This window comes from Pinus tabuliformis, chromosome 6, assembly GCF_031772625.1.
Source record: "Pinus tabuliformis cultivar Carrire ecotype Pingquan chromosome 6, CPIR1, whole genome shotgun sequence".
Taxonomy (NCBI): domain Eukaryota; kingdom Viridiplantae; phylum Streptophyta; class Pinopsida; order Pinales; family Pinaceae; genus Pinus; species Pinus tabuliformis.
Genome location: NC_142292.1, coordinates 1,745,259,778 through 1,745,284,751, shown reverse-complemented (window position 1 = coordinate 1,745,284,751; position 24,974 = coordinate 1,745,259,778).

The window sequence follows — 24,974 nt, the reverse complement described above, 5'->3', positions numbered from 1 at the left end:
CAAGTGTCTATGACCTTGCCTACCCATGAAGACATCAAGTTATTCGTAGACAAGGATATCAAGATATGACAACAGTAGCATCACAGTGAGCAGCATCATGAACATCAGCTAAAGGCAGCATATCGAATGCAACGAATGCAAGAGGAAAGATTTTCACAACATAAAGGCAGAATAGAGTTGTAAGCTCAAGTAGATCCACTGATGATGAAAGCAGCTTTGGAAACTCGGGCTATGAGGTGACGACACGACATGGAGATCACATGAAGACATAGAATGGAATAAAGAAAGAGTTTCATGTGTTGAAGAAGCAACTCAAGGAAGAACATGAGTTGCACAGACAAGCGAATGAGTTGCAATAGGAACAGGAACAACAGGGGGTGCAACATGCACATATGCATGAAATTGCACTTGTACAAGTTATAGATCCATTCCAGCAGCTGGCACGGAGTAGACGTGGTGAGCAGTGTTGTTGATCGCATGCAAGGGATTCAACAACATGCTTGTCATTGTGTGCATGCATGTGATCTAACCCAATCAGCACACTCACCAAGGTGAAGACAAAAAGCAAGTTCGACTGGAGCTGAGCATGTAGTTGACAGTTGATGCGCATGACCACCATCACACACTAAAACATCAGCACAAACATTATGCATCAGTGTGTTTCTAGTTCGGTTGCACCAAGCAGACCATGTGCATGCTAGCAAACGAGTTTGATGAAGGAGCCACACCAATGCACCTGGATGTAATAGAGGTCAGAGTTCGCTTCAGCAAGATGTCACCATGGGGTGCATGCACACCATCACAAATGACCAAGCTTGACATCATCTCACCACCTTCACCATCACAAGCATGTCAAAGTGTTGGTCTCACCACAATGGACTGAGTGTCAGTGATGTCTTGCACGGCTTTCTCAAGGCATTTGTCTCACATGAGCACATGTGCATTGTAATGTAACATCGTGTCAAGTGGAAATTCAAGTGTCAATAGTTGGATGTAATTGTCATAGAGTATATGAAGAGTCATGAGGGTAGTTGAACTGTCACAAAGGGGAATGTGAAGGGTCACCCCACCCTTTGCTATAAATAGTCCCTCATAACTCATTGTAAAGGCTTTTGGTTAGCCAAGCTTCGATAGGAGTATCTTAGAGAAAGCTTGGACAATACTGTAATGAACCTTGGCTTCTCCACTGCGCAGAGCTAGCATATCTCTTTGGAGGAGCGAGCGGTTTTGGCTGTAATGTTCCTCTATCAGAACTAGTGGTTGGACATGGATGTATTGTATGACTGGAACTTACACTTGATATAATAGAGCCAGCACGTTTCATGCATATGTTGTATTATATTCTATGATATTTGGTTTACTCTGAATGATATATGTATTTGTTTTCTTACTCATGCATGAATGGATTATTCTGTATAAGTATGTATGGATATTTCTAAAATGTGTTGTTGGTTTAACCATCACTTTGGATTGCTCGCTAACTTGCTTTCCAACTTGTGATACATCTTCGCTCATGTGTTCCCTTCTAAGACAAGTACTATTACAGGTTTCCAAGGGGCACACTTATCTCAACCCTCGTGTGTTAGAACTTCTCATGCACATTCCTTGACTCGCTGCAGCTATCACACCCTTGCTACCAACAGAGTTATCTTACTTTCTTCTGTGTGAATCGCAGTCAAAGCATTACCGTACGACCCACTGATGAGACTCCTACACCAAATAGTGTGAGGTCTAATTGATACTTCTTAGCTAGGAGATCCCCTTACATATTGGCGGGTCCAACACTGTCAACAAATCCATAGTAAAAATACAATATAAATTTTATCAGATTAAATATGATAAAAATGTTCGTATACTTCAAATCATAATTTCAGACCTTAAATTCAATATTTTCTATTTAATGTAAGTTTGCCATACTCAAAATATATATTTAATATTTTGAATAATAATTTTAAAATTTAAATATGAAATTATTTTCTTACACGTTAAAATGTAGAATAAATAATTCAAAATATATATTTAATATTTTGAATAATAATTTTAAAATTTAAATATGAAATTATTTTCTTACACGTTAAAATGTAGAATAAATAATTCTTATTATCTAAATTATAATTAAATGTTCTCATCATTACACCCCAAATCAATTAAACAAAATGGATTATTTGTTTTGTAATAGCAAAAGAACCTCGATTGCATGGACCAAGAATACAAGATATCAATTTTTCGTGAACCCAACTACCTCTAAATTAGGAATTTTTCTTAGAACTATGTTAGTTTATAAGCCATTTATAACTTTCTCAACCATGGTTTAATCCTTAATGTGGAATATTTTTTTAAAGTAGAAAATAGATAAATTATTCAGATAATTCTATATATTAAAATAATTTTAGTTATCACTAAATTATTTTATTTTAAATTTAGAATAATATATTATTCTTATATTTTTTTACTCAAAATCCATCTTTAATATCTTAAATAATTATATTAATTTTAAATATAAATTTTTATATTAAACAAACATTAAAAAGCGTAATTTCTCAAATTAAATTGAAATAACACAATCCTATAAATCAATCTATAATTTTAAAACCTCAATTATGGATTATCTCTTATTTAAAATTTATATGAAAAATTTAAACTATAATATTGAAAATAAAGATAAATTTTCTCTTCTAAAAAGGCCAAAATTAAAAATTAAAAAAATAAAAATAAAAATAAAAAAATCTTAAACCATAATATTTTCACCAACACAATATTTCCTTATATAAAAAATAAAATTTTAGTTTTAAGAATTAAATATTTAAATCACTACTCATTCGACTTATGGAGTCTAAACCTAGAAATTTACCCCTCATCACTTGTGTATAGGACAAGGGATCAAGGCATTGATCCCAAAGAATTACTCATTGACCTGTAAGAGAAATACGTTCAATTTTATATCTTCAGGTTAATATATTATATTATATATTTTACTTTATGAAATTATTCTAAATTTAGATGATTTAGAAATATATATTTTTTAAATTATATATATATATATTATATATATATATATATAATTTAAAAAATATATATTTCTAAATCATCTAAATTTAGAATAATTTCATAAAGTAAAATATATAATATAATATATTAACCTGAAGATATAAAATTGAACGTATTTCTCCTACAGGTCACATATCTGTATAGACATTATTTGAATAATTAAATGAAAATATTAATTTTTTTTATAAAATATATATTTAGTATTTTTTATATAAACAGAATAAAAATACATATTATTTCAAAAATAAAATATTATCATAGGTTTAATTATTAATAAAATGTAAATTAATTTTTTATATAAAATTTAATTTTCATCAATTAAAAAAAACTATAAACTCAACTAATATGGCATATTCAATTTTCAAGAATATAGCATATTCAAATCTCAGGAAAGGGATTAACAAAAAGCCCAATCAAATAAATAAAAACTCGAAAACTTATGCTCTCTATACATATTTTTTTCTAAAATGGGAATAAATTATTCCAAATATTATCATGTGTTTGTAGTTTTGTGCGAAGTCACACTGTATCTATGGCATCTTGTTAGCCGCTGATTTTTGCAGCTCCATTGTCTTCTTGGAATCTTTTCCAATACCAGTGTTCCTTCCACACAATTCCCATCTCTTCAATGGGCACATTTTTGGTCTTAGGGAAAAACCAATAAACGAAAGCGGAGGGAGGGTAATATGGGGTACAAAGGGAAGTACCCAAGGTAATAATGTAATAATGGTATGGGCCATAGTAATAAATAAGGTGGTTAACCCATATCATGTAAGGGACTACAATTAGTTAGTAATAATGTAATGGGCCCATGGTATTAGTTGGATGGTATGAGGGAACCACAGTAATGACCCATGGTATTGTATGTATGAGGCCTATATAGAGGCTAGAGACTCCACATGAAGGAAATATGTCAAGGATTATTGTATGAACAGGCATATGGCTTGTAGAGTGTTCTCCTTCCTTAAGGAGTGAATGTATGGTGTTTCCCTACCTTAAGAGTTTGATCAATAAAGAATCATTTCATATTATTTCTGGGTTTATTTGTATTCTCATATATTTTTGGGTAAGATCTATAACAAGTGGTATCAGAGCACTTTCTTGGGCAAAAGTGGAGATTTTTTTTCTTTTTGTAGGATTTCAAGGCGGCAAGTTTGCAGATCAAATCTGTACGTTTTGGTGCAAGATCTACAAAATCTAATTGCAGATCTAGATTCTTTGTGAAAAAATAGCCGATTTCAAAAAAAACTATTGAATCAGAATCCGGATGAAGGAGATATCGCTGATCTAAAGATCAGTGGGGTTGTAGACAATTTTTCATGGCAGTGAGTTTGCGATGAAAATCTGGACATCTTGGTGCAAGATCTGCAAAATCTAATTGTAGATCTATATTCTTTGTGAAAAATACCCAATTTAAAAAAAAATCAGTCGAATCGGAGTCCGGATGAGGGAGATATCATTGATTTAAAATCAACTCTTTTTTGCAAAAATTTTGGTGACGGTGGGAGAGTTGCAACGCAGATCTGAAATTCAAGTGTCTGGATCAAGATTTCTATCACATGGGCAAAAGAAGAATGATTGTTCCATTTCTGAAAACAGGTCATAATAGGGATTCTGAGCAATATTGACAGAATTGTGGCCATTTCAAATTTTCGCCATTTTTTTTTTGTGATGGCGGGCCAAAATCAGAGTTTGAGGGACTTGTATAAATTTGATGGCTCTCATCCATCCAAATGGCTAGCACAAATGGAGAAATATTTTAGTTTGAATTACATCATGGATGATGAAACTCAGCTAAGAATGGGAAAAATGTACTCGGACAATGAAAGATGGAAATGGTGGCAAAGGCATCAACATTGCTATCGAAGGCCCTTGACTTGGAACATATTCACAAAAGCTATTATGGACCACTTTGACCGTAAAATTAATCTTGTGGATAAGCTCACACAGACAGACAAACAACCTAGCAAAGATTTTATTTTACAGAAAGTAAGGAAACTAAGGAACCTAAAGAGTTATTTTCTGCTGGTATCTCCTTATTGCAGGTTCAGGGATTGATTCAGAAGGAGAAAATCATTGTGTCTATAAATATGAGTTGCAAGCAAAATCTCATAATTGTCAATTTGGAAAAAAAATTGCAAATTCCAGCAAAACACATTGAAAACACACAAGTGGATGATGAGGATGTTCAAGTGTACAAGGATTTGAAGATTTCTATGGATAAGTATGTGTTGCATGGTGATTTTTATGCTTCAGATATGGATAACATGGATGTTGTTTTGGGATACCCTTAGATGGAATCAGTGGGTACTATCAATATTAATGTACAGAAGAAATTCCTAAAGCTCTGGTATAAAAAGAAGAAAATTACAATACAGGATATATCCATTAATAAACAGGTAGAGTCCAAGGAGGCTGAAGCAGAAAATGTTCCAGGGTCTGACATATTAGATGATGAGCCAATGATGATAGAAAATCAAACACAAACAGTGGCTGAAGTAGAAAAAGTTACAGGTGCTGATACATCAGAGGAGGGCTCAGTGGTTGAAGTAATATTGAAAGATAAGACACCACAGCAGGCACCACAACATGCACCAGATAACAGTCAAGCTCCCGTAAGGGGTGAATTAAAGAAAAAGCCATCGTGGGTTAAAACTTCAACGTATCATCACCCACATCACCCCGCAAGACAACCATCAAGATGGCAACCAATTAGCCACACGGACAACAACCCTCGCAGGACAGATAGAGAGGAGCGAAGATCCACCTACTACACATGAACACAGAAGAGCTACCACGGTCAACTTCCATCTCAAGCGAGTGAGGCACCAGCGAGACTGAGGGTTCACCTTTCTCTTAGATGGCTAGATGCACATGCATGGTACTAGTCGACTACTCTTTTCAGTAGATCTTATTATTTGTATTCTTCCCATGTTTCGGGGACGAAACATGCTAAGGGGGGTGGAATGTTATATACCTAGGGGGGATAATATGGGGTACCAAGGGAGGTACCCAAGGTAATAATGTAATAATGGGATGGGCCATAGTAATAAATAAGGTGGTTAACCCATATCATGTAAGGGACCACAAGTAGTTAGTAATAATGTAATGGGCCCATGGTATTAGTTGGATGGTATGAGGGAACCACGGTAATGACCCATGGTATTGTATGTATGAGGCCTATATAGAAGCTAGAGACTCCACATGAAGGAAATATGTCAAGGAATAATGTCAAGGATTATTGTATGAACAGGCATATGGCTTGTGGAGTGTTCTCCTTCCTTAAGGAGTGAATGTATGGTGTTGTCCTACCTTAAGGGTTTGATCAATAAAAAATCATTTCATATTATTTCTGGGTTTATTTGTATTCTCATATATTTTTGGGTCAGATCTATAACATGTTTATAGTTTTGTGCGAAGTCAAACTGTATCTATGGCATCTTGTCAGCTGCTGATTTTTGTAGCTCCATTGTCTTCTTGGAATCTTTTCCAATACCATTGTTCCTTCCACACAATTCCCATCTCCCCAATGGGCACATTTTTGGTCTCAGGGAGAAACCAATAAACGAAAGTGGTCATCACCACTAGCCAGCCTACAAAGAAGAGAAACAGCTCGTACTTCATGTGGCATAACATTGCAAGGAATGTTTGGGCAATGACAAAAGTAAAGAGAAGGTTTACAGTCACAGTGATGCTCTGCCCAGCCGAACGAATTTCCAGAGGGAAGATCTCACTGGGAACCAGCCATCTGAGAGGACCCCATGACCAGCTGAAGGAGACGACGTAGATGCAAATGAAAAGCACCATTAGTATGGAGAATCCCTTGGACAGACTGCCTTCCCCAGAGCCTCCAAAGTTAACGCCTAAAAGTACCGCGACAACCACCTGTATAGAGCAAAGTTCAGTGAACCAAAATAAGAATCTGGCTATTATAAATATGTGGCATGGAAACAATTTATGCTCTATGTATTGAAACTAATGTATCAGAATTCAATTAACGGATGGAACATGAAGCAGTTACTCGAGGTTTGTCAAAAAGTAAAGACTTACCTGAGAGATGAACATCACAATTCCTCCTGTGATGAATAGAAACCTTCTGCCAAACTTATCGACCGTGAGAAGGGCAATGAAGTTTCCTACCACACCCACGAGTCCTGGCAAGAAGGTAGAAAATAGTGAAGCATTGTTGCCTAAGCTGAGCGTCTTGAACAGAATCAACGCATAGAACGTGATGACATTGATCCCGCAGAGTTGCTCGAATAAGTTAATAGCGATGGCCATAACCAGATGAGGTCTGTATCTCCTCTCCAAAATAGTGCGGAAGGGATGCTTCACCCTCCTCGATACCTCGCTTGCCTCTACAAAGTCCTGGAATTCGTCCTGAACGTCGGGAGTCCCCCGGATCTTCTCTAGCATGGCCCTTGCCTTCTCGTGGTGCCCTCTTTCTACCAAGCTGTTGGGCATTTCGGGAAGCCCCAACGATCCTATCGTCATTATTCCCGCCGGGACTGCTGCCAAACCCAAAGAGAGGCGCCATCCCCAGCCGTCGAGTCTTTGGGTGCAAAAATTTATCAAGCTAGCCACTATGCACCCCGTGAGGACAAACATCTAGAAACATATGTTTAGCGCCCCCCGTAATCTGGGAGGAACCATTTCCTATAGGTAGACAGGAATAGCCTACAATGTCAAATCCTTGTTTCGTTCAGATGATCAATAAGTTAATTTTATTTGGAGATTTTTTTTGGGAGTGGGGATGTTATGAATCAAGAATTTGGCAAAGAATAATTCTGTTGATTAATGAGAATTTCTGAAGTTCTCTTTACCGTAGACATCATAAAATTAGTAGATAATTTCCGTTAACAATATATTTACTGCGTGAAAAAACTTTGGAAATTTTTGTTAATCCGCAAGTAATATGGATAAAACTTCGAGAATTATCATTAATCAATCACAACCCCACATAAATTTAAAATCTACGCAGTTATTTTTTCTTAGTGGAGATCTTATTCATCACACAATAATTTGGACTATATTTATCCTGGATTGTATGATGCACTGACCTGATTGCCGAAACCGACTCCTATATGTTATAGACATTTTTGTGCCTTACAGCTCTAAGAATGAAATGTCCATAAACCAAGGGATCCTAAGTCCCTAAAAGTGTTGTTCCGGCCCCTAAAGGAACAAGGTCAAAAAATTACAGCTTCTCCCAGAAGTTCTCCACCAGAAATTGCTCAGAATCAGTCAAATCATGATCATTTCAGCTGCTCCACTAGCTAGCTGCGTTGCATAGCACCCAAGTACACTAGCTAGGTGCGTTGCAATGCACCTAAATGCACTACCAAGGTGGGTTGAGCGGGAAATGACAAATGGCAGTGTCATTCCGTGAGGTGGACAGACAATGGAAGCTTCCAGAATCTTCCCCAATGACACTTGCCTCACTGAGTTCGACCAAGGATGAGTAAGAGACTCTCAGTCTCCAAGTGGAAACAAGAACTGACAGAGAGAGGCCACTAGTCAAATCATAAGCTGACTCATCCTCTTCGTATACATCTATATATGGATCCCTCATCCCAGAGATCCGGAGGCTGGAATTTTGTACATTGCAGAGAATTGTTGTTGGTTTTGAGATAGATATCAGAGTATTGGGTGATTTATGCTTTGTTGGAGGTGAAGAGGGGATTCTATGCTGGGAGGTTGATGCTGGATCAGGAATCATCGGTGTAACTCCTCCTGGATCTTCTTGTTATATCAATAAAACTATTTGAGTTTCTCCTACATGCTTGTGTATCATTGATGTTTGTTACATTTGTATGTTTAGCTTAAATCTGATCCTAAGCTATTTATGAATATAAATCCATGTCTTTGTGTAGTTTTCTTCTTCTGTGATCTTACAGGAACTTGGTGAAGTTGGGCAAGTAAGGGAGCAGGTAGCTGGAAGCTGTCAAAGAGGAGAGAGATTGGATCAAAGGACTAGCGCAAGACACAGGTTGGTTCATCCTATTCCTCTTCGTTTATAGTTCATAAAGAAGAATACGAAAGTAGTTTTCTCTATTTGTTTCTAAGGTCACTGTCACACCTTAGTGGGATAGGGTCATTCTGAGTAGACACTTTTCCCGTTAACAAAATGGCGACTCCACTGGGGAACGTGTCTAATTAGTTTGTTTGTGTTTCTCTTGTTGTTTGTTTCATAAACATAGAAGTAACAATCGAACTGCATTTGCCATTAACAAATGCAAAGTAGACATCTGCTGCTTCAATCCATTCACTGGATCTGTTTATGATTTGAACAGCTGATTCACAAATGATCTGATTGCCCTTTGTGATAGCTCTTAGAACTCCTTTAAATCTACCCTCTGATTGTGCATTACTGATTGCTTTTACTCGGCCAAAAACCATATATTAAACTACAAACCGTGACCCAGAACCCGAATAGATTTCTCATTTCTGCCCCAGCGCAGGCTCTGTGAAGAGATTCTACATTTCAACGCAGTTCCCGAGAGGGCTACCTATGCTACAATCCAGTTTCTCTGTGTAACAGGTGCGCTGATCAGCCTAGCCTTGTGCAGCTGAGGTTCTTTGCTTGATTTTTTCAGTTGTGTCTCTGATTTTTGCAGCCTGTGATCAGTGTATGTGTCTGTTTAAAAACCCCTTTTCTTTGCCTTAATTCTGCCTCCTTTGTACAAAAAGACTGTAGATGTTTTTGTGTGTTTGTTACATCATTTACAGTTTTCCATTGAAAAAGTAGAATAGTCATACTGTCGTCCTTTGATTTAGATCTGTCGTAAGTGTCGATTTTGATCTTAGGAGAAAGTTTATTTGCTGTTGACAGTCGATTATGCTTTTACTTTTGCCTTTGGTTTTAATTTGTGACTTTCTACTGTCGAAATGAGTATTTATTTCAAAATCATAAAGATTCGTAATCATCTCTACCTTTTGATTTCGAAAAGAAACTTGTTTGTGTTTATCACTTGAAAGCAAATTCAGATTTGTACATCAACTTTCTTTTTAGGCATCAATATTAAGAAAGTGAAAAACAAATACATGCACATGTGCATTTGCATATTGACAGTCTGTTCGGCTTGATTTAGGAAAAGTGCATTTACAGTGTGCTCTTTGCTCTTTGAGAAAAGATTGTGTCTTTCTTTTCCCCTTGTAGCTAGGATTTTCATTGCTGAAAAGAGATAAAAGTTTGCTTATCATCTTTAGATTGCATTTTAGGAATTACATCTACATCTCGTGGTGAACCCAAAAGGCAAACTTCATAAGAAAGATCAACTTAAAATAAATTGAATGAATCTAACAACGCTTTGGAACTTAACGCACAACATTTAGAGGTCTAGGCTAGAGACGTATTCCGGCGTCGTAAAGCCTGGTAACTGTTGTCCTCACTGACGGTTGGGTGATTCCTCCACTTTGAGACGATAAGTACTAGTACAAACTTGTTCTCCCACGTACCGTCGAGTATATATTGGGAGACCCCTATAGGCTTAAAACCTTTTATCCATAGGAAGCCGTGTCGGCTGCCCTACTGATCGCAATGCACCGAACACAGCATTTGGGAAGATTGACTCCCGTACCGTAAAAAGTATTCTGCAGTTTTGTGATTGGTTTGGTACTCCCTCTACCTAGATCTCCAGAGCAGTCCCTTTCGTTCCTTTTCAGACTCCTTAACGGAAAAGGTCCATCTGAGCACTTGTCACTTCAGGCTCATTAAAAATCGAAGGAGACTAGAGTCATCTTTTGTTTTTTCTCGAGTCTTAAAAATTGAAAAAACAAGTTGTGTCAAAGCGTCTAAAAATTTATTTTAAAAGGAATAATCATACCCTTTTCCTACGTTGATCTTAGGTTGAGAAAATGGAGTCTACCAACCAAGGAATTCCCCTTGGTGGAAATCCTAGTCCCTTCTCCTCTTGGGGAGATGTTGGTGCACCCCATATGGCCACATTGTCACTTCCAGGACTGACAATTGGCTTGCCAGTATGGCTCTTCTCGACCAATGTCGTTCAGAACACCACCATTCCTGAACAATCGAATCAGCAATTAGACGAGTCCAGAGTTGCCCACCAACCTTCTACTTCCTCTAATTCTTCCTCTCCTCCTTCCTCTTCGCTTGATGGGGTTGGCAAAGCCGAAATTCAAGTTTCTAAGGAGAAGAAGGAGAAGAAGAAGAAAGAGAAGAAGAAGAAGGAGCCAAAGGCGAATGGGGGAAAACGAGTGTCATCTAACGAAAATCCACACACTGCACCGACCAGGCCTAAATATCCATGTGTCATTTGCAAACGAGACCACTTTCACAGAGATTGTCCTTGCATCCCTCGGATACTAAAGGACTGGTCTCCTCATTTGCACAATCCGGTGTCATCAACCTCTGATGATCATGTTGAAAGCACGCCGTCAACTAGCGAAAGTGAAGCCCCAGGACAAAAAGGGAAAGCTAGATTTCCTTGTAAACTGTGCGAAGGCAATCATGACGTCCACCGTTGTCCCTTCTTAGACGAAGCGAAAATAGTTTTGGATGATCGTCCGGTTTCACCGTTACGACTTCCTCTTGGATATAAAAAACTCTTGCCGAGTCCGTCGCTAGTTGAGAATCCAGCTGGCCCGCTCAAGTGGTCGGCTGAAGCACCTATCATTGAAGATAAACCATCTGAATCCATACCAGACGAAAGTCAAAAGGTCGAGGCGGCAGTTGACCTGGTCTTGCCTTCAGAGGTTTTATCTTCGGATGATACAGTCACTGAAGAGAACAAGGATGACACCGTCCAAATTCTCTTCATCAACACAGACTCCGACGAACATGGGGGAAATCTACCCATTCCCTTACCGCAGGAGGGAAGTTCGTCAGAGCCATACCCGGCCGTCTACTCAGTCCCACCTCCAAGCAACCTAGTTGTCTCCTTCGACTGGAATTAACTAGGCAGACCACGTTTACCAGCAAGTGTACCATTCCGAATTATCATTCAAATATATAGAATGGTCATGGTTGGTACTATCATAGATGAGGGGGCTTCTGTGAGTATCCTTTCCTCTATTGCTTGGAAAGCACTTGGTTCGCCATCGCTGTTGCTTGAGATGAGAAATCTGACAGGCTTTGATAAAGGAACCAGTCGACCTTTAGGGATCCTTCCCGATGTGCCCATAACATTGAGAAGGAAGACAGTTTGCATGAACATAATGGTAGTTCAAGGACCCTTGGATTCTAACCTACTCCTTGGACGAGACTATATTTATTGCATGGGAGCCATCATCTCCTCACTCTTTAGAGTAATGTGTTTTCCGCACGAAGGAAGAGTGGTCAAGTTCGTGGACCAGCTTTCATTTCCCGGATCACGCATAGCAAATAGTCATATACCATCCCTAAATGGTCTCTTCACGCAAGAAATGTCTCAATCCCCAGTCCGTCCTCCCGATGAGCGCGAGCAATTCGGAGGGATATGACTGAAACCCAGGGGGCATGCGTCCTGGTCTGCTTCGGCAGGAAAACTTCGGGTATAGGGTAGGTTTCTGCAGGAGAATATGACTAGTCTGTACCACGTCCGTGATTGGAAGAGGGGTTATTCTAGAATAAGATTCTCTTGTCAAAGTTATGTGAGTTGGCGGGCATCATCAGTCACCTTTGTTTATTTCGAGCAACATCGCCGAAGAAGTGTTTTGTTTGCACCGCGAATAGAACAATCTTTGGGTAACCTGTAAGAGTTAGGCCTTTCCTGATAGAACAAATGTTTTGTCCGCAAATTGAGGGGTAACCTTGAAACCATATTTTATACCTGGGGGCATGCAAACCTTTTGGAGTGCAAGCGAGGGGTGGCTATTTATTTTTTTAAAATTTTTAGGACCTCTAACCCTTTAAACTCGTAGGATTAGTCATTTCCTAACTTACATAAAGAAAGGATGTGGGGCAACACTCGAAAGATTGCCGAGTTTTTATATGAGACATTCTTATCATATGACTGGATTAATCGAGCAGTTTTAGCACATAGTTCAAGCTCGTTAAAAAATAAACATAAGACATGAGCAAATGTTTCCACCCACGTTTAAGCTCGTTAAAAATTGAACTATTCCCTGGTAAATAACCACCGTGAATGTAGCATTTCAGCCATTAAAGCCTTGGTCATGTTTGCACCGTCACCTCCACTTTTTCATTGGCCGATCATTCACCTCCATTTGATAGTTTACCCATTTTGAGGAACAGCTGCGAAGAGTGATTTCACTAGCCATCCTTGTGACACTTCCATGATTGGAAAATTCCAAACCTTACCTGGAATTAGCTGCTACACATTTTATCACTCGTTCCTCAAAAGACGAGTCTTCTTTGAGCTCTTTTCAACTGACTCGTAAAATATGAAAAGATTGCCGAGTTTTGGCCTTCCAGCTTGTTAAAGCGATAGAAAGTGCTATCCCTCCTCTAGATTTTAATCTTTTTGGACCTGAGGGATTATTGCACAAAAAGATCGAGCGCTTGTTTTGTTCGGCTCGTTAAAACTATCGAAAATTCATCCCTTATGTATTGTTTTATACTTTTTTGGACTTAAGGGATTAGATGAGGAAAAAGGAATTTTGGAGTTACCTTTACGTACCTTTTCAGACTCTCTAAAAATGAAAAGGACCGAGTTATCTTTGTCGTTAAACTCGTTAAAAAGATTAATAGCGACAAATTTGTCTTTAGACGAGAACGAGTTTCACTATCGCTAGGCTCGTTAAAACATAGCGATGGGCTTGCCCGAAGGGCAAATTATAGAACAAGAATATGTTATCCTCCTCAAGCTTGACAAAAATAAAGAGGTACTGGTCATCAATGACTGGGGAAAAATTGGGAAGAAAACTCAAAGAATCTTTATTGGTAGCAAGTCGCTCTTGAACATGACACTTCCACTCCGTGCCTGAGTCGGGTTGGGTTGTTTCATTCACTGGTCACATCACCATGGTCACACCATACCATCCACATTTGGGGTAAATGCTACCAATCCATCACATAAGTGTTGCCGACATGTTCAAGAGAAGTCATCCAGAGAAGTCACCTGTGTCCCATCCACTACCATACATTATACTTCATTCTTTCATGACCGCCATCCTGAACCATATATCATCAGATCATTTTCACCTCCATCAAAATCATTTGCTCCGTTCCGTGTCATTGATGTGGGATTCATTAAGGCCCTCCTTTGACGGATCGCTTCTTGTCGACATCAGCTCATTATCCAAGAAGTTGATCTAGGAACAACCCCTTCAGTACTTTGAAGCTTGCATGCCTCAATGGCAAGTTTCTCACTCCCGGTGACAGGTATACATCAATGAACTTCGACCGAAAGATTTTGCGTGGTGTTCGACGCCAAGTCCTTTATTCACACCACGTGGATTGTACTGCAGTACCTTGAGGGTCATCATCATTATCGGTGATTCCTCTCGCGCTTGTTAACAGTTTACATCATTGACTGGTAATCAAGCAATGTCTTTCCATGTTCGACTTCAAAACATTTCTCACATGGATCGACTTGTACTTCGAGTGAAGATCGGACGAGATTGAAGACCCCGGATCTAGTTTCATCCATCCGGGCTGCGATATATATTCAAGAAAATAAAGACATTGAAATGTACAGCATTGCAGCACAGATAATCATCCTACCAAAAGGATGATGACTCTATCAGAATCATCAGTCTACCATCAGACGATTGTCTATCCTATGTACATGAAAATGAATTTATAAAGCTGAGCATGGGAATGCCCACCTCAGCTAGATCATGAAAACAGTATGAAGATAATATATTGTATTGTATCTTATTACAGGTCTCCTCCCAGCATTGAAAGAACTTCGGATCCTCCTAATAAAGCATTTCACCTGATAAACGGCCTCATACTTTAGGGGGCAACTGTTATAGACATTTTTGTGCCTTATATCTCTAAGCATGAAATGTCCATAAACCAAGGGATCCTAAGTCCCTAAAAGTGTTGTTCCGGCCCCTAAAGGAACAAGGTCAACAAATTACAGCTTCTCCCAGAAGTTCTCCACCAGAAATTGCTCAGAATCAGTCAAATCAGGATCATTTCAGCTGCTCCACTAGCTAGCTGAGTTGCATAGCACCCAAGTACACTAGCTAGGTGCATTGTAACGCACCTAAATGCACTACCAAGGTGCGTTGAGTGGGAAATGACAAATGGCAGTGTCATTCCACGAGGTGGACAGACAATGGAAGCTTCCAGAATCTTCCCCAATGACACTTGCCTCACTGAGTTCGACCAAGGATGAGTAAGAGGCTCTCAGTCTCCAAGTGGAAACAAGAACTGACAGAGAGAGGCCACTAGTCAACTCATAAGCTGACTCATCCTCTTTGCATACATCTATATATGGATCCCTCATCCCAGAGATCCGGAGGCTGGAATTTTGTACATTGCAGAGAATTGCTGTTGGTTTTGAGATAGATATCAGAGTATTGGGTGATTTATGCTTTGTTGGAGGTGAAGAGGGTATTCTATGCTGAGAGGTTGATGCTGGATCAGGAATCATCGGTTGTAACTTCTCCTGGATCTTCTTGTTATATCAATAAAACTATTTGAGTTTCTCCTACATGCTTGTGTATCATTGATGTTTGTTACATTTGTACGTTTAGCTTAAATCTGACCCTAAGCTATTTATGAATATAAATCCATGTCTTTGTGTAGTTTTCTTCTTCTGTGATCTTACAGGAACCTGGTGAAGCTGGACAAGTAAGGGAGCAGGTAGCTGGAAGCTGTCAAAGAGGAGAGAGATTGGATCAAAGGACTAGCGCAAGACACAGGTTGGTTCATCCTATTCCTGTTCATTTATAGTTCATAAAGAAGAATACGAAAGTAGTTTTCTCTGTTTGTTTCTAAGGTCACTGTCACACCTTAGTGGGATAGGGTCGTTCTGAGTAGACACTTTTCCCGTTAACACTATACCCAGACATATACGGCTGACTATGAGCATCGCCACATTAGCGACGGCACCATTGAGGGCCGCCCCGGTAAGGAAAACCAAACCACCTAACATGATCGACTTCTTCCAGCCCAGAAGTCTGGTGGTGGCCGATGCAAAAAAGGAGGTGATGAGGCCGGCTATGTACAGAGACGATTGAACGTCATGAGAAGTTGGTCGTCAAATTTACAGTAAGCGTTGGTGTGCGCCAGCTTCAGCTTTCGAAAAACATTTGGGAAGAATTTCTTCAGAAAAGGAACCATGGATGTCACTCCTCCTGCAAGAGATACAAAAAACACATAGTTTAATAAACTTGTTACACAGGTTCATACTAAAGCTAATTATGTGAGGTTTGTGCCAATCAAAAATTATGATAATCTGGAATGAGATTTGGCAGCTGGGTTTGAGAGGACAATCATTGGAGCCACAAACGTGCCTGAAATCCCGAGGTCGTAACCGAAAATGAGGCCTCCGGTGGCCGACACCAAGCAGGCCACGACCACGAACGTTGTAACTCTTCCCTTATATTCCTTTTTCATACCAGTGGCGGCCACGAATCCCCCGCCATTGCTACTGTTTCTGCTTCTTCTCCTCTAGGCTAGAAACCCTAATTCTCCTCTATGTTAGAAACCCTAATGCATGTAAAAAAGAGCAGAATCTGTTTACTTCAAGACAGCTACTCTTCACTACTCTGCGAGCAGGCCAAGATTGGGTTGATGCAGAGTGGAAGAAACACTAGATATTGTCCAACTTAGCTATGTAACCCCTGAGCTTACGTCTTATTCCCCCAATAATCAGACAGACATGGGCACGGTCAAGACATGGGCACTGTCAATGACCGCGTCCATGTCTGTCCAATCAACAATCGATTTAAGGATATCCCTAGGTAATGAAATTAGATTTTTTCTCTTTCTTATGATATGATCTCTACGGCCCCTTTACGTGCAAAATCTTGAACTGGCTACATAATGTTTGACTTATATATCCACGTTTTATTAGGGGAAAGGAGTGAGCATGATTTTTGTTTTTGTTTTTGCGGTGTACGGGAGAAGGTCTGTTCATTAATAAAATACTATCATCATCCTTAAAAACCTAATGAAAACTAAATTCCATATAAATAAACTCATAAATTTTAAACCCCATAAAATGGTGAGCAGTATCAAATTTCTGATTCGCAATTTCAGTACAATGAAATGAAATTAATCAGATTGGTTAAATGTGAGGTGGTTTGAGTTTTATACCATTTAAATTTCTAATATGTCAAAAGTTTGATGACGAAGCTTATTGCATTTTATATTATAGCCATTTTATATAAGTACAATCGAATATTATCGAAATTTAAGATAGATTAAAGTTTTAATATTATAAAAAAATTAAACAATTAGGTCCGGAGTATGTTTTAAAATTGATTTATTTTTGCTAAGAGCAGGCTCTTCAAATATTAACTTTCAATCTCTATCTGTTTTTTTATGGACTACCATTGAAGTTATTCCAGGTGACATGGTTTTCCTTGAATAAGAGCATACATTGGTGGACAGCAACCAACATTCATGGATAGCATCCAATGATGATTCGTCTTAATTGTTGGTTTCACAAAAAAGTGATGATATGTTTTCCCACTTGTTAAAAAAAAAAACTTTAATTTTAAATAATGAAATATAACAATTAAAAAATTATCTGCTTTTTCATGGACCACCATTGAAGTTATTCCAGGTGACATGGTTTTCTTTGAACAAGAGCATACCTTGGTGGATAGCAACCAATATTCATGGATAGCATCCAATGATGATTGTCCTAATTGTTGGTTTCACAAAAAAGTGATGATATGTTTTCCCACTTGTTAAAAAAACTTTAATTTTAAATAATGAAATATAACAATTAAAAAATTATTACATTTTTTAGTGGCTAGATATCTAACAAAATGAAAGCCTACCTCATTAATGATCAAAACAAGTAATTCCATGTGGTGTAGCTTTCCTTGAATAACATTGATGAGTCAGCCTTCATGTGCGGATAGAAGCCAAACAGAATGAAAGCCTACTTCATTAAAGATCAAAACAAGTAATTACATGTGGCTTAATTTTCCTTGAATAACATTAATGAGTCAGGCTACATTTGTGAATAGAAGCCAATAATAATCAGCCCCACTACAAATTCGACAATTGAATTATAATAAATTTTTCATATATATATTTCAGACATATTGTATATAAAAATTTTCAAATTTATAATAAAATTTTAAGTTAACTACTCAACTATGCAATGTTAATTTTTTTGAAAAAGGAATTAGATAATTCATCAAAATTTCATTTCTACCTATATTTTTCACCTATTCCAATATAAAAATTGAAATTTATCTCAAACCCTAATTTTATATAATAATTATATAGATAGGCATTTCTATGTGGGGTTATCTCAAACCTTAATTTTATATAATAATTATGCATAATAATAATGCGGATAGGAATTTCGATTAGGGTGTGCTGGCACTGATCACCCCCAACAAATGGCAGGGGCTTATTTTCGTCGAATAAAAAATTGACAGGTGGAACCAAATTCGGCCCTCCAAAGAAAAGCACAACGATGCGATGGTCCAAGCACAACGATGTGATGGTCTACTTTGGAAAAACTCCTGTTAGGATTGACCCCAGTCCGCTCCTATCAACTGAGATGCCCACTGAGCAGGGAGCATGCTTACTGGCGCGCCAATGGTAACATTTTTTATGCTTCAAAGATGAAATTTGTGTCATACAGCGTATAGTTGCTTTAGTCCAATCGTGGCGACGGACAGTTCACCGATGCTCGAGCACTGTCAGTGCTTGCCAGAACTGAGCAGTTTTCGGAAAGAATTTTGTGGTCAATCAGAACAGGTAGAATTGGATTCGGGTGACCATCACTGGGTTGATGGAATCCGTAGCCACTATACTGTACTCAAACGACTCAAATAGGAGAAGCTTTGTTTCGTTGGGGCTAACCATAGTGAAAAAGCTAGCAGAAGAGCACTCCAACTGCCATAAAATCAATTGAAACAGGGATACTTCGTAAAATTATCTCACTCAAAGACTTAAAACCCAACGAGCTCCAATTCAAACCCAATGCATTCCAACTCGAAATCGAGAGGGACAAGAAGATCCCCTTTGCAACCGAGGTGGCTGAGCTCGCTCCGCAAATCGTGAAAAATCTGACAAGCATTACATGCTCAACGGGGAAGGACCTAAGCAAAAAGTCTTGATGATAGTCTTTGCCATAAGCAATCTCATAAACGTTCTTCAGTGCACAGAAATAGATGATCTGTGAATCCTGGCGATCAAGACGTTAACAAGTCTTACTCACGAACAGAAGGGTCATGAAAGCATCTGTCGTACCGGCAGAATTCTGCATAAGCTCTTCTCTTTGTTTTTCCTGGAGAGAATTAATAATAACGATGAAAAGTATAAACTTGTCATGGCGGCAGGAGGCTTCACCACAATCATCATGAAATCCGCAAATCCTATGCCATATAGAAGAACATAGATTGATATAAACGGGCCCTTGTTTGTACCTAAAAGAGATACGACCGAGGCGAGAAGAACCAAAGAAATCACGTCGTTGACTGTAGCTGCGGGCATGGCCAACTATCCTGCATCAGTGGTGAGAAGCTCGAGCTGTACAAGTATCCTAGCAAGCACTGGGAATGTAGTGATAGACAACGATACACCCATGAAGACAAGGAACTGTCCATAGATTACACCCTTAGAAACCATTGCTTTGAGAACATAAGCAACCCCGATCCCAGCTACAAAGGGTAGGCTAATTCCAGTTGCTATTGTTGGGAATTTTCTGTTTAATTCCAAAACAAAAATATGAACAGAGAGTAATACTCTGTTTTTGGTAATTTCTGATAATTCAAGAACAAACCAACAGAACAGAACAATGCTCTGTTTTAACACAGCGAAAATTAAAAATTGTTTGCTGAAGACAATGTTTTAGAAACGCAGTTTCGTCAACAGTGTTTCAGCAACACTCTGTTTTGACGCAGAGAAACTATTTTCTGAATACGGTGTTTCAGCAATGCACAAAAAAACTTGTATTACTTAACAGGAAACCAACTGTTACAAAAACATCTTCCTCACACACAGGGATTTCACAACTGCTGTTACAAAAGCATCTTCCTCTTAACAGAGGGATTCTCCAAGGAACGCTTCAGTTCCACACAAATAGCATCTTCCTCTTAACAAAGGGATTACAACATGCCTGCTTCAGAGGCACTTCAATCTGTCTCTACCTGCAAATTGACACTGTTGTGCATTACAAACAAGCAAAATACTATCTCTCTGTTTTGAACCTTTACACAATTGTGTGTAAAACTTTCAATACATGTGCGCTGCTGCGTCTCACATCACCTCTCTATCACTGCACTGCTGTGCATAAAACAACTTCTTACATTACTCTCGCGCTACTGTGCATTACATTTCATGTTCTCTCAACAAAACAAAATTACCCTCGTGCTGCTACGCATTCCTTTCACATTCAACAACAAAAACAAACTTCACGCTGCTGCGTGCTTCCTTACATATGCAATTCTACGCTGTTGCGTATTCTTTGCATTACATCCACACTGCTGTGTGTATTACATTCAACCTACTGGAAGAATTCTCCTTACATTCGCTGCGGCGAGTTTCTCTTTTCATTACATTCACAAAAACCGGACATTCATGCTCAGCCATGTTTTGCCCTCTTTTTCATTTGCGCTCAGCTACGCTTCACTTACATTCACACTGTTGTAAGAGAAATTTATTCTTATTCTTGCTATCGCGCTACTGTGCCTCTCTTACATTTCAAAAATAGTCAACTAACAATTATATAAAATTTTATGACAAGACTAGAAATTAAAACTAGGTATGGAACGACAGACAAATAAGTTTAATTTCTGAAATTTCTGGATGTTGCGGTACATTCGCCATGTCCGCAATAAAACCTGGTGTTTACTATTTTTACCAACTCTGCCATGATTTTTGTGTTCTTAAATGTTTGATGTCCTTGATCCCGAAAAACAAAATCTGCACCGTGTAAGGAAAAATCTAGTCTCGATCTGTTGTTTTAATTGGTGCGGGGAAGCATACTGGTTTTCTGGAAATAGTACGCAGCAGGGGAAATTAGCATTTCAACACTCCCCTTTAATTTCAACTACTGGGTTATCAGTCATACCCAGACATTTCATCAAAAACTCAAAACTTTTCTATCTATTTGTATCAAATTTCCTTTCATCGCTCTCACTAATGTGTTCAAGCACTCCAATCAATCCTGAGCCACAAAATTGTGCTTGGTTACTATTCTGGAGAATGAGTACTATCTTTGCAACTGGCTATATTCATTGGGGCATGATCTTCATCAAAGAATGACTGTTAATATAGCTCAGCAAGGATTTCATAAGGACCCATTCACTAATATCTCCAGCGATAATGATTCAAGAATTACAGGCTCCCCCTAACTGTATGCATCGTCTCCTTTTGGCAGAGTCTTCTAAAAAAAACTTAGATTGGCTAGAGAGCTCAAGAGACTTTCGGACTGTATTTCCTTCCTTCTCCATACTTGTGTAATTTTCTTCTTTTGCATGGTTCTAGCTTGTGTAAGAGCCCATGTTAAGTTACAATCATGTGCCATATGACCAATGTTATGACACTTGAAGCATTCTACATTGTTCATGAATAAGATTTCATGATTTCTTCCTGTAAAATTGTTTCTTGGAGGTTGTCGGAGACTATAACATCTATCTCTATGAGATGCTTTACAGTCTTTTGCCATATGACCATAGTTTGAACAAGAATAACAATAACCAAAAAATGAACTTTGGTACCTAGGAGATGGAGGTTTCCTTGATGTACTTCTGAAGCCTTTCTGCCTTGAGATCCTTTGATGATAACCATTTCCTCTTGCCTCTTAGACATCATCTACATTTCCTTTTGGAATAGGATTTATTCTTTTGTAGCCTTGATTTTTCTCCTTACCTTTGCCGGAACTAGGAGCATCACAATTTCTTTCTGGCTTCTTCACATCTCTTTTTCTTAAAGCATTTTCATTCTTGTTTGAGGGTTCACCTGCATACCCGAGTCCTGATTTATCATATGGACATCTGTGATAGCTGAGCATGTCATCCAAGGCTTGAGAGCTCTTCATGATTTTGTTCATCCCTTCAGCCATTTTTCTGAGGAGGGAAATCTCTTCTTCCAATCTTTCACACTCATTATTCTTCTTTGCAAGTTGTTCCTCAGTTTCTTCCTTGCTACGAGTAGCTTCAGCTGCTACTATTTTAAGAGAGATGATATTTGACTTCATTTTGAAGATTTCTTCATTCTTTGCTTGACTGCTCTCCATTTTCTTCTCAGCTTCTTGTGCCTATTTCATGGCTTCTTGTAATTGAGACTTAAGGGAGGAGACCTCTACCTTGTACTGACCAATCTCTTCTTCAAGTTTGTTCACGCTCTTGTGCCTTTGTTCAAGTTGACTTGACAAGGTATTTTCCTTCTTCTTTGCTTTATTCAATTGATTTGTCATGGATATGACTTCTTCATGATGCTTCCTTTTGCTTTGATGAAATTCCTTCTTAAGCTTGGCTAGCTCTTCATCCCTTTCTTGTACTTGAAGCTTGATGAGGTCAACTTTCTTCCTTGTTTGATCTTGGTTACCAACTGCAGCTATCTTCTGTTGACACCTAATCCTCTATGATTGGGTGAATAGTTAAATTAGGAATGTGAACAGTCATCAGGAGATGAACTGAGCAGTCACACCCTTTGTATATAACAATAGCATACCTAATGAAATAAATCAAATCAGTTTTACTGCCAATTGGAGTTACTACCTAGCCTGACATGGTATTAGAGCGAGTTCTCAAAATAGTTGTAACTCCCTTCATTTTTGCTACTGTGGGCTATATGCTGGTCTGAGCACTGTCCACTGAGCGCTATCCTCTGTCGCTCCGACCTGAGCACTATTCTAATTAACCTCTGTCCTCTACGTTGTGTATCATTTCCTTAATGCATCTGTCCATATTCCTTTCCACTGCGCCACTGCGCTCTGTCCATAACGCTCTCTATAATGCATCTGTCTCTCATAAGCCGCAGCTTGTCTCTGACCGCATCTGAAACTGAATAGTCAAGGTTTGAATCTCCATTATGGTGCCCATTCGCACTGAACGCTGCTCTGACATCAATGCTGGTTGAAACGTTGTGTTCATTGAAACACTGTGTTAACGCTAGATTGAACCTGTTCATTTGTGTTCATTGAAATGTTGTGTTAACGCTGTATGCCATTCAGTCGCACCATTAATTTTCAAACCACACCATTAGGTTGGGAGATGGAAGACTCGACATCGTTGACAATGTATAGAAGCCCAGAGAAACCACTGTCTATAGCTCGTCTCTTGAACGCTTAAGCTTGTCTGTTTAACGCTGCCATATGTTTTAACGTTGTCCCTATCCCATATTTTTTAAACACTGTCCCATATGTTTTAACATTGTTTTAAATGCTTCCTGAAAGCATGATGAGCCCAAGCATGATGATGCCTGACACTGTTTTAAATCCTGCCTGAAAAAGTGATGGGCCCAAGCGTGATGCGCCCAAGCGTGATGATGCCTGAAATACGTTTTGAAGATGCTATTTTTTAAATAAGCTCGAATGAAACCTAAATGGTATACAATCCAATGGTATGGTGAATGGTTTCAAATACATTGTGAATAGTTCGAATGCTGCTTTGAATAGTTCGAATTCCATTTGCTACTTTGAATAGTTAGAATTTTAAATATGTTTTGAGCATTGGCCTCCATATAACTTGGTTCACCCATACCTCCATACGTGAATAGTTCGAATGCTGCTTTGAATAGTTCGAATTCCATTTGCAACCGAGATTCTGTGCTTCTGTCCCTATAGTTGGATCCGATTTGATTGCTGGTGCCATTCATATGTTTGATGCTTTGCCAAAGTTGACCGCTGTAAATTACAGTTCAAAGAATGCGCATGACCATGGTATTTATAGGTGAAGTTTTATGAGATTTATATAAGATTTATAAGGTGAAGTTTTATGAGAGTTATATGATGGACTTATATAAAACTTATATGAGGTTTATGTGAGGTGAATTTATACAATGATGGATTTATATGGGTCACATTGTGGATTTGAAATCCTTTGAGAATGCTTTTTTGAGTACATTGGCAGAAGTATTCTTTTCTATCAGCAAAAGTTTTTTTTACAGAATGCATTCAATCATCTCCATGGTAGGAATAGTTCTCACTGGCAAGGAGAACTATCCTAAATGGTCCCGGATGATAAAACACACCCTCATCTTCAATGAGTTGTGGAAAGGAGTGTGTGTCGGAGAAGGAGACAAAGACCCAGTACAGCCTACCTCAGACAAAGAGCTCGTCATTTGGAAAACAAGAACAGCAAAGCTTATGCATTAATCACAGCATCTGTAAATGAAGAGGTGAGTCGCCATATTTCGTCATATTCAACTGCCTTTGAAGCCTTACAAAAGCTGAAAGAACTCTATGACTCACATTCTACACTTGAAGTTGTTCAGCTCGCGATTAAACTCTTCACTCTTGAACAGCAAAATAATGATCCTCTTGCTCTTGCATCTGAAGTAAAGTCTATAATGCATGATATCAATTCCACTAAGGTTGAGCTGGATATCCCTCTTATTGCTTTTCTCAAGGCACTCTATCTGTTGGGTCCCTATAATACTAGTGATTACCCCATTACTATTGTAGTTATACCCCTTATTTATATTGTTGTGCCCTATTACCCCCCTATTGTTGTTAGTATAACCCACTTATTATATTGATGTACCCATGTAGTGCCCATATTGTTACTATTGTGCCACATAGAAGCCCACTATTGTTATTGTTGTGCCCTACAATATTATTGTTATGTAGGCTTTGATTGTATTGGGACCACTTAGACTCCTATATATAGAAAGGAGGTATTTTCATTTGTATCATCCAAGAATTGTTCAT